At 55.5% G+C, this 8,462-nt stretch overlaps 1 long non-coding RNA gene across 1 annotated transcript; it reads left to right on the forward strand.

Moving 5' to 3' along the window:
- The first annotated feature begins 4,347 nt into the window (after positions 1–4,347).
- Positions 4,348–8,047, forward strand: LOC144719305 (uncharacterized). The gene is made up of 2 exons (XR_013585580.1): positions 4,348–4,488; positions 6,081–8,047. It is a non-coding gene; the product is annotated as an uncharacterized LOC144719305 (long non-coding RNA).
- Positions 8,048–8,462: the final 415 nt, after the last annotated feature.

Here is an 8,462-nt window from a genome sequence, read left to right on the forward strand (position 1 = left end):
CCCTCTCCCCAGCCTCCGATTCCTACATCTCCCTCCCTCTCTGTGCTCATCTCGCTACTCTCACCCGCTCCTGTCTCCCCTTCCTATCTCCCCTCTCCCAACTCTCTCCCCGCTCCCCATTCCCCTCTATCGCCAATCCCATCTCCTCGTTATCTCTCTCCCTTCTCTCTCTCCTCTGTCTCTCTCCGCGTCTCCTCACTCCCCCCCCCTTCTCTCCCCACCGCCCCCTCCTCCTCCCCGCGTGGCCCCGGGGCCGCGTCCCGGGCCCCTTGGCTCTGAGAACTGAGGCCGCGCGGCGCCTTCGGACCGCGCGGCGCGACACCGAGCGGAGCGACTCGCGACACGGGGCGGGGTGGAGGGGGAGAGGGGCCCCCACCCAGCGGGAAGAATGGGGCCCTTTAATCAGCGGCCTCGGCGAGAGAGTCGCGGCCTCGTCTCTCACGGGCGGCACTGAGGGGGCAGAGCCCCGTGAATGTCTGCATTGAGAGCCACATGGGGGGGGGGGGGGTGTATGGGGGAAGGGGGGATAGTGGAGGTTAAAGATGGGAGATGGAAGGAAAAGGGGGATATGGGAGATCAAGGGAGACAAGGAGTAGGAGACCGGGAGATGCATGGAGAGACCGGGAGGGAGATCGGGGAGATGAAGATAGGAAGGGAGATGGAGGGAAATGAGAGTTGCAGAGAGGTAAGATGGAGGAGAGGTGATAACCTTGGAAGGTAGAGGAAGAAAGAGAGGCGGGGGGGGGCGTGGAGGTGTGGAGAATCAAGTTGAAGGTAGATGAGAGACTGGGAGATGCAGAGAGGGGAGAGTGCCATGAGATCGGGGGCATGGGAGTTGGAAACAGAAGGGAGATGGAGGGAGATGGAGGAGATGGAGAGAGATGATAATGGAGAGATGGGGAGGGAGGGGGGCACGGAGGCGCCAGGCGCGGCCGCGCTGAATGCCTCTGCTGTTTGAAGCCGCGCGTCCATCAGCGCCTCCCCCGCCTCTCACCCCCCCCCCCCCCTTGAGCCCCCTCCGCCCGTTTCTCTACGCGGGGCCAAAGAGTCCCCCCCAGGGCTACCCAGGGACCTTAAAGGGGTGCAGGGGTGAGGACCCCCATAAGGCACGCGGTTGGGGGGGGGGGGCATGGCTGAACGGGTCGCGGGGTTTACCTGGAGATGGGGTCACCTGGGGAGGGGGCTCACCTAGCTTCCAGGGGGAGGGGGGGGGGGCTCCGCATAGGCACCCCCATTCCCCCCACACCCTCACCACCCCCGCACCTTGGGCGCTAATGGCCCTGGCGGACGCGCCGCCGACGGGATAATGATGCGGATTGTAGCGGCTCCCCTCCTCCCCCTCTCCCTCCCCACCTCGTCAATGCCTCTTTGTCCGCGCCGCGATGAGGATTCGCGCGATAACGGGGGCCGCATACCGAGGGGCGGGGTTGGTGAGGGGGTGGGAGGGGGGGCAGAGGGAGGGGACCCCCGCAAACCTTGATGGGTCCCTTGAGCTCGACGCTCACCCCACTCACCTGCATTCGGCTGCACTTGTGCTCACCTCACTCACCTGTACTGAGATATTGCATGTGCCGAGTTTTGCCTGCAGAACAATGTAAGCATATCTTACCTGGACTGACCCCTTAAAAGACAACGTCTCCTCTCCCACAGTATAGCCATCACAGGCTATTGGGAAAGTGCTGTTAGCGAGCACCTATGCAGGCCGGAACGGCACACAAGGGGGTGGTTGGTCAACACCAATTTCGGCAGTCTTTCCCTCCAGATTGCTAATGTTTACATATCGCACAAGGTACTCATTTAAGGCTGAGTGGATCTATAGGAGGCCCAGGACCTGTTACAATATTCGCCACTGTTTTTGGTCGTGAGCGGGGATTGGACTCGCTACTCCCCACACCTTCCCATCACGTGGTCTCCCCTGTGCTCGGCCGATATCCATAGGCACCGGTAACAATAACAATGTTGTGTCGTGCTAGAGAGATGATTTAATATGATGCTGGGTGGAGCTGTGGCGGAGTGGTTAGTGCACGGTTAACATCAGCGGAGATTGATATCTGAGCCGGTCCTGGGCCTCCCCTAGGTCGTCTCAACTTTAAATCAATAACTCGTCACAGTGTGTCTGTGACCAGCTCCGGTTTGGCAGCGGAGGTCTCACTCCGAATCAGTCCTGCGGCATTTTCTTTTCATCAGCTGCGTAACGCTGCTGTGTGGAAGCTACCTGGGGCTGTCGCTCCACACGAAGCTCCGAGTCTTCTCGGCCAAGTTCGCCCTCTGTGGAGGAGGCGACGTCGTGAACGACGACGTCGCTCCTGGCAGCAGTTGGCGACCACTGACCTCCAGCAAGAGCCGAGAACGGAGGAGCGACGCTCACAACAACGAGCAGAGGGCTGGGCGGTTAAATTCAGAAAGGTGGCACAGTGGGGAACAAAGGTAGTGCATCTGCCAGTCATGGTAAGTGTGGGGGTGAGTGTAAATATAAGCGAGGGTGAGTGTGATAGTGAGGGTGAGTGTAAATATAAGCGAGGGTGAGTGTGATAGCGAGGGTGAATGTGATAGCGAGGGTGAGTGTGATAGTGAGGGTGAGTGTGATAGCGAGTGTGAGTGTGGTAGTGAGGGTGAGTGTGATAGCGAGGGTGATTGTGGTAGCGAGGGTGAGTGTGGTAGCGAGGGTGATTGTGGTAGCGAGTGTGAGTGTGGTAGTGAGGGTGAGTGTGATAGCGAGGGTGATTGTGGTAGCGAGGGTGAGTGTGGTAGCGAGGGTGAGTGTGGTAGCGAGTGTGAGTGTGGTAGCGAGGGTGATTGTGGTAGCGAGGGTGAGTGTGGTAGCGAGGGTGAGTGTGGTAGCGAGGGTGAGTGTGGTAGCGAGGGTGATTGTGGTAGCGAGGGTGAGTGTGATAGTGAGGGTGAGTGTGGTAGCGAGTGTGAGTGTGGTAGCGAGGGTGATTGTGGTAGCGAGTGTGAGTGTGATAGTGAGGGTGAGTGTGATAGCGAGGGTGATTGTGGTAGCTAGGGTGAGTGTGGTAGCGAGGGTGAGTGTGGTAGCGAGTGTGAGTGTGGTAGCGAGGGTGATTGTGGTAGCGAGGGTGAGTGTGGTAGCGAGGGTGAGTGTGGTAGCGAGGGTGAGTGTGGTAGCGAGGGTGATTGTGGTAGCGAGGGTGAGTGTGGTAGCGAGGGTGAGTGTGGTAGCGAGTGTGAGTGTGGTAGCGAGGGTGATTGTGGTAGCGAGGGTGAGTGTGGTAGCGAGGGTGAGTGTAGTAGCGAGGGTGAGTGTGATAGCGAGGGTGATTGTGGTAGCGAGGGTGAGTGTGATAGTGAGTGTGATAGCGAGTGTGAGTGTGGTAGTGAGGGTGAGTGTGATAGCGAGGGTGATTGTGGTAGCGAGGGTGAGTGTGGTAGCGAGGGTGATTGTGGTAGCGAGTGTGAGTGTGGTAGTGAGGGTGAGTGTGATAGCGAGGGTGATTGTGGTAGCGAGGGTGAGTGTGGTAGCCAGGGTGAGTGTGGTAGCGAGGGTGAGTGTGGTAGCGAGGGTGATTGTGGTAGCGAGGGTGAGTGTGGTAGCGAGGGTGAGTGTGGTAGCGAGGGTGAGTGACTACGAGTGTCGAGAGGCAGATGTCAGGACTCGTCTGGAGGTCGCGGGCGATGGATCCCGGCAGTGATGACCCCCCCCCCTAGTTTAATGTAAATGTGTGCGCACTGGGGCAGGGGGCTCCGTCATTGCCACCGACCCAGGTGGTGCCACCGATCCGTGACCTGCAGGGCCGACCGCTCAGAGTGTAGCTCTGGGGGGGGGGGGGGGGGGCTGTTAGTGTGATAGGGGGAATTGGTGGGGGGCTGTTAGTGTGGTGGGGGGGGGCTATTAGAGTGGGTGGGGGGCTGTTGGTGTGGGGGGGGAATGGGTGGGGGGCTGTTGGTGGGGTGGGGGGAATTGATGGGGAGCTGTTAGTGTGGTGGGGGGGGGGGGATGGGGGGCTATTAGAGTGGGTGGGGGGCTGTTGGTGTGGTGGGGGGATGGGTGGGGGGCTGTTGGTGTGGTGGAGAGAATGGGTGGGGGGCTGTTGGTGTGGTGGGGGGGATGGGTGGGGGGCTGTTGGTGTGGTGGGGGGATGGGTGGGGGGCTGTTGGTGTGGTGGGGAGAATGGGTGGGGGGCTGTTGGTGTGGTGGGGAGAATGGGTGGGGGGCTGTTGGTGTGGTGGGGGGGATGGGTGGGGGGCTGTTGGTGTGGTGGGGGGAATGGGTGGGGGGCTGTTGGTGGGGTGGGGGGGCATATTAAATTCGCTTCATGCTTTTGCAAGTCATCGCTGACAATAGCCCCCGCCCGGCGCTGATGGCAATCAGAGCGCCCTCGTTAATCCAACACCCCCCACACGCCCCGCCCCTCAGCGCAGCGCTGGAAACGCGAGACTGTGCGGAGGGGCGGGGCGAGGGGGGATCATGGCGCTTTCTGATCCGCAGGAACTCTCCACTTAACAGGAAAAACTTCCCAATGAAAGGTAACGGCGTGAGGAGTTGAGGATGATTTAGCAGTAACGGCGTTACAGATTGAGAGGAAATGAGAAGTAACGCCGTTACAAGTCAACAAATAATTAATTAGAGGTAATGGCGTTATGAGTTGATGAATGCCGCGCCTCGGAAACGTCCTTTACTCCGAGTCTTAGTGGTAAACAATGACAGTGTAAACCGCATGTGTAAACAAGTACAGTGTGTACAGGGTATGTAAACAAATTCAGTGTGAACAGTACATGTAGACTGTACTTTATTACGGGCCCGGTGGGAGCAGTGTGTGTGTCGTGTGTGTACGATGTGTGTGTGTAGTGTGTACGGTGTGTGTAGTGTGTGTAGTGTGTGTACAGTGTGTGTGTGGTGTGTGTAGGGTGTGTTGTGTCTCCTGTGTGTGTGTAGTGTGTGTTGTGTCTACTGTGTGTGTAGTGTGTGTACGGTGTGTGTGTGGTGTGTGTAGTGTGTGTGTGGTGTGTGTAGTGTGTACGGTGTGTGTGTAGTGTGTGTAGTGTGTGTGTAGTGTGTGTAGTGTGTCTACTCTGTGTGTGTAGTGTGTGTCTACTCTGTGTGTGTAGTGTGTGTAGTGTGTGTAGTGTGTGTCTACTCTGTGTGTGTGTAGTGTGTGTGTAGTGTGTGTAGTGTGTGTGTAGTGTGTGTAGTGTGTGTCTACTCTGTGTGTGTAGTGTATGTAGTGTGTGTCTACTCTGTGTGTCTACTCTGTGTGTGTAGTGTGTCGTTTGTACGGTGTGTCTACTCTGTGTGTAGTGTGTGTGTAGTGTGTATAGTGTGTGTCTACTCTGTGTGTGTAGTGTGTGTAGTGTGTGTGTAGTGTGTGCAGTGTGTGTCTACTCTGTGTGTGTAGTGTGTGTAGTGTGTGTCTACTCTGTGTGTGTAGTGTGTGTGTAGGGTGTGTAGTGTGTGTCTACTGTGTGTGTGTAGTGTGTACGGTGTGTCTACTCTGTGTGTAGTGTGTGTATTGTGTGTGGTGTGTGTAGTGTGTGTAGTGTGTGTCTACTCTGTGTGTGTAGTGCGTGTGTAGTGTGTGTGTGGCGTGTCTACTCTGTGTGTAGTGTGTGTGTAGTTTGTGTGGTGTGTACGGTGTGTGTAGTGTGTGTGGAGTTTCTACTCTGTGTGTGTAGCGTGTGTCTACTCTGTGTGTGTAGTGCGTGTGTTGTGTCTACTGTGCGTGTAGTGTGTACGGTGTGTGGTGTGTGTAGTGTGTCTACTCTGTGTGTACGGTGTGTGTGTGTGTCGTACGAGCATTGATTGACACGGCATCTGTGCTGCGTGTGTCACCGTCTCACGCTTGCGCCCCACGTGTTGTGCAGCAGGGCCATTGCCCGAAACGTCGCATATTGCCTCCCACGTTGTTCTCCTGGGAAGAATGTGTGGACGATGTTTTATTTATCTCAATCGGGGCCCAATTCGTTAAGCCACTCTTTGACAATCGTGAACGCGTATACGAGTCGGGCGTATGTTGTATGTGGTGTATGCATAACTCGTGTGTATGTATGTGTGATTGTATGGTATATGTGTGTATGTATGTATGTGTGCTTGTATGGTATATGCGTGTGTGCATACCCAGCCAGCTTCTGAGGGGGCTAAACGGGCGTGGTACAGGCTGGAGAAGAGATGAGCTGATGCGGCGGGACAGGAGGATTATGGATCTGAGTGGACTTGCCGATGACCGGTACCAGCGGTGTCAAGATCGGCCTCTGTGGAGGAGGAGGCTCGTGAAGGACGCTGCTGGAGGCAGTCGCCCTCCAACAACAGCGGAGGGAAGAGGAGCGACGCTCACAACAACGAGCGGAGCGTTGGACGGAAAAACGCAGCAAGTTGCACCCAAGCCCGGCACCAGCGCCGTCGTGAAGTTCCCGTCAGTGGCTAAACGGCGGCCGTCGTCGTGTTTGCGATGTGTAGTATTGTTTATGCATTAATAGGTAAAGGTGTCACCATGCAATCGCTCGCTCACGCCACTGCTGGCGGAAAAGCTTCCACTCGAGCGAACTCGAAATGATATTTGGTCTACTCTTCCACGTGTTTGATGCATGTCGGAACGTGTTGGCCGAGCTGAGCTTGCCCTGCCGAGAGGCTCACGCGGCGAGCCCATTGACACTCCGGGGTGGACAGACGCGCGGATGGTTTCAGACCCTTAGCGGGACACAAAAGGCCTCGCCAGCACACGAGGACTGGCGTGGTGAAGTATGGTTAAACGACCACTACACAATGCACCCCACGTAATATACATTGTGCACTACAATACGCACTCGATACCACACATCGTTTCTTTAGAACTGCTTTTTGTGTTTAGTTTGTTGTGCTTCCCCCGCACCTCCGATTAGCGTGGTGGGCTACGTACAGTGCGAAAGAAGTTCGACATAGAGTACAGGGGCGATGGTGCGGCGCGTGACCCTCCAATAAAGAAAGATTCTGAAGCGATCCGTCGCTCACATGCCGACTTTAGAGGGGGAGGGCCGGCACGTAATGGACTTCTCTACAAATGCGTTCACTGGATCTTTAACGTCCACGGCGACGCAGACGCCGCGTATACTGTAGATAGAAACTGTTCTGTGAATACTCCAGCAGCAGTATTATCCAGCGCGGCTTGCGGCGGTCGAACCGCGAACCTCTTGTAACACGTCCACGCCGAGCGTGCGCACGATGCATCCTGCACCAGAGACGACACCCCGAGAGCCCCGCCGCCCCCCCCGCACGCCCTCGTCTCGGGGACGGGGAGGCGCTCCTCACCTGCCGTGCGTGGCGAGCCGAGCCTGCCTTCTATTGGCGCTAGCGTCACACTCGGCACGCTCGGTTCACGCATTCAAGGGCTCGACTCTTGCGCACGATGGCAGCAATACGACAGGATGCTGAGCTCGCCACGACGAGAGGGCTTCAGCACAGAGAGAGAGAGATGCTGTCGTTTGGCTGTTCCCCCTCCTCCTCCGTTGAACGATCGCAGCAACAGTGGGGTGACTGTGCTGTCCATAGTTTGTGTTGCTGTGTCTACAGTGTGTGTCTCTGTGGGGTCTCCGTGTGTCTTTGTGTGTCTCTATGGGCTTCCTGTACGGTCCACTGTTTATGTTGCTGCATTGCCACAGTCGCAGCACGGTGGCCGTGTCTGTGATGCTGTCGCGGGGTCACGTGTTAGATATGTGGGTTTGTGTTCATCACGATGCTTACAATTAGAATTTTAGATTGCGAGCCATTCCAATCAACATGTGCGAGCCATTCCAATCAACATTTAACAATCTAATTGAAAATTTACCATTATCGTAAATGTAATTATATTTTGACAAATTAATATTTCGAGACTTTCGAGAACATTCATATAATTTACATCACGGGTGTGTGGGGTGTGTGGGGTGTGTAGCGTTTACACTACGTGCTCCTGTGCGGAGTGGATACGTGCAGGTGTGCGTCTGTATATTTATTGTATACTGCCTTGTGTATATATTGTCGTGTCGTGTATACAAGGTGCGGTTCGCAGTGTTTGTGTCCCATTCGTGTGGTGTATTAAATGTCTATCGTGGTGTTTGCGCTCACCGCACTTGCCCCAACAGTTTGCTAACGTTACCTGGGGTATGTGTGTGTGTGTGTTGTAGTGGTGTGTAGAGTGTGTAGCGGTGTCTGTGTGTGTATGGTGTATGTAGTGAGGGTTTGTGCAGGTGTGTACTGTGTGTGTACATGTTGTAGAGTGTATGTTCTGCAGTGCGTAGCGTGCATTGTGTATTTAGTGTATTGCGTGTGCGTCTTGTTTGTATAGTTTGCTGTATATATGGCAAGTACTATATCGTGTGTATTAGGGTACGTGGTGTATAGGTTAGTGTGTATTGTGTATACTATGCAGTATATATGTGTATTCTTGGATTTAATGTACACGGTGTGTAGGTGTGTACATCTTGTGGCTGTTTAACGGTAACCGGTTCACCGTTTCCATTGTAGTGGAGTCATGAACTGCGCGTCCCGG

The sequence above is a fragment of the Lampetra planeri genome, chromosome 6, assembly GCF_965212315.1.
Source record: "Lampetra planeri chromosome 6, kcLamPlan1.2.h2, whole genome shotgun sequence".
Lineage (NCBI taxonomy): Eukaryota > Metazoa > Chordata > Hyperoartia > Petromyzontiformes > Petromyzontidae > Lampetra > Lampetra planeri.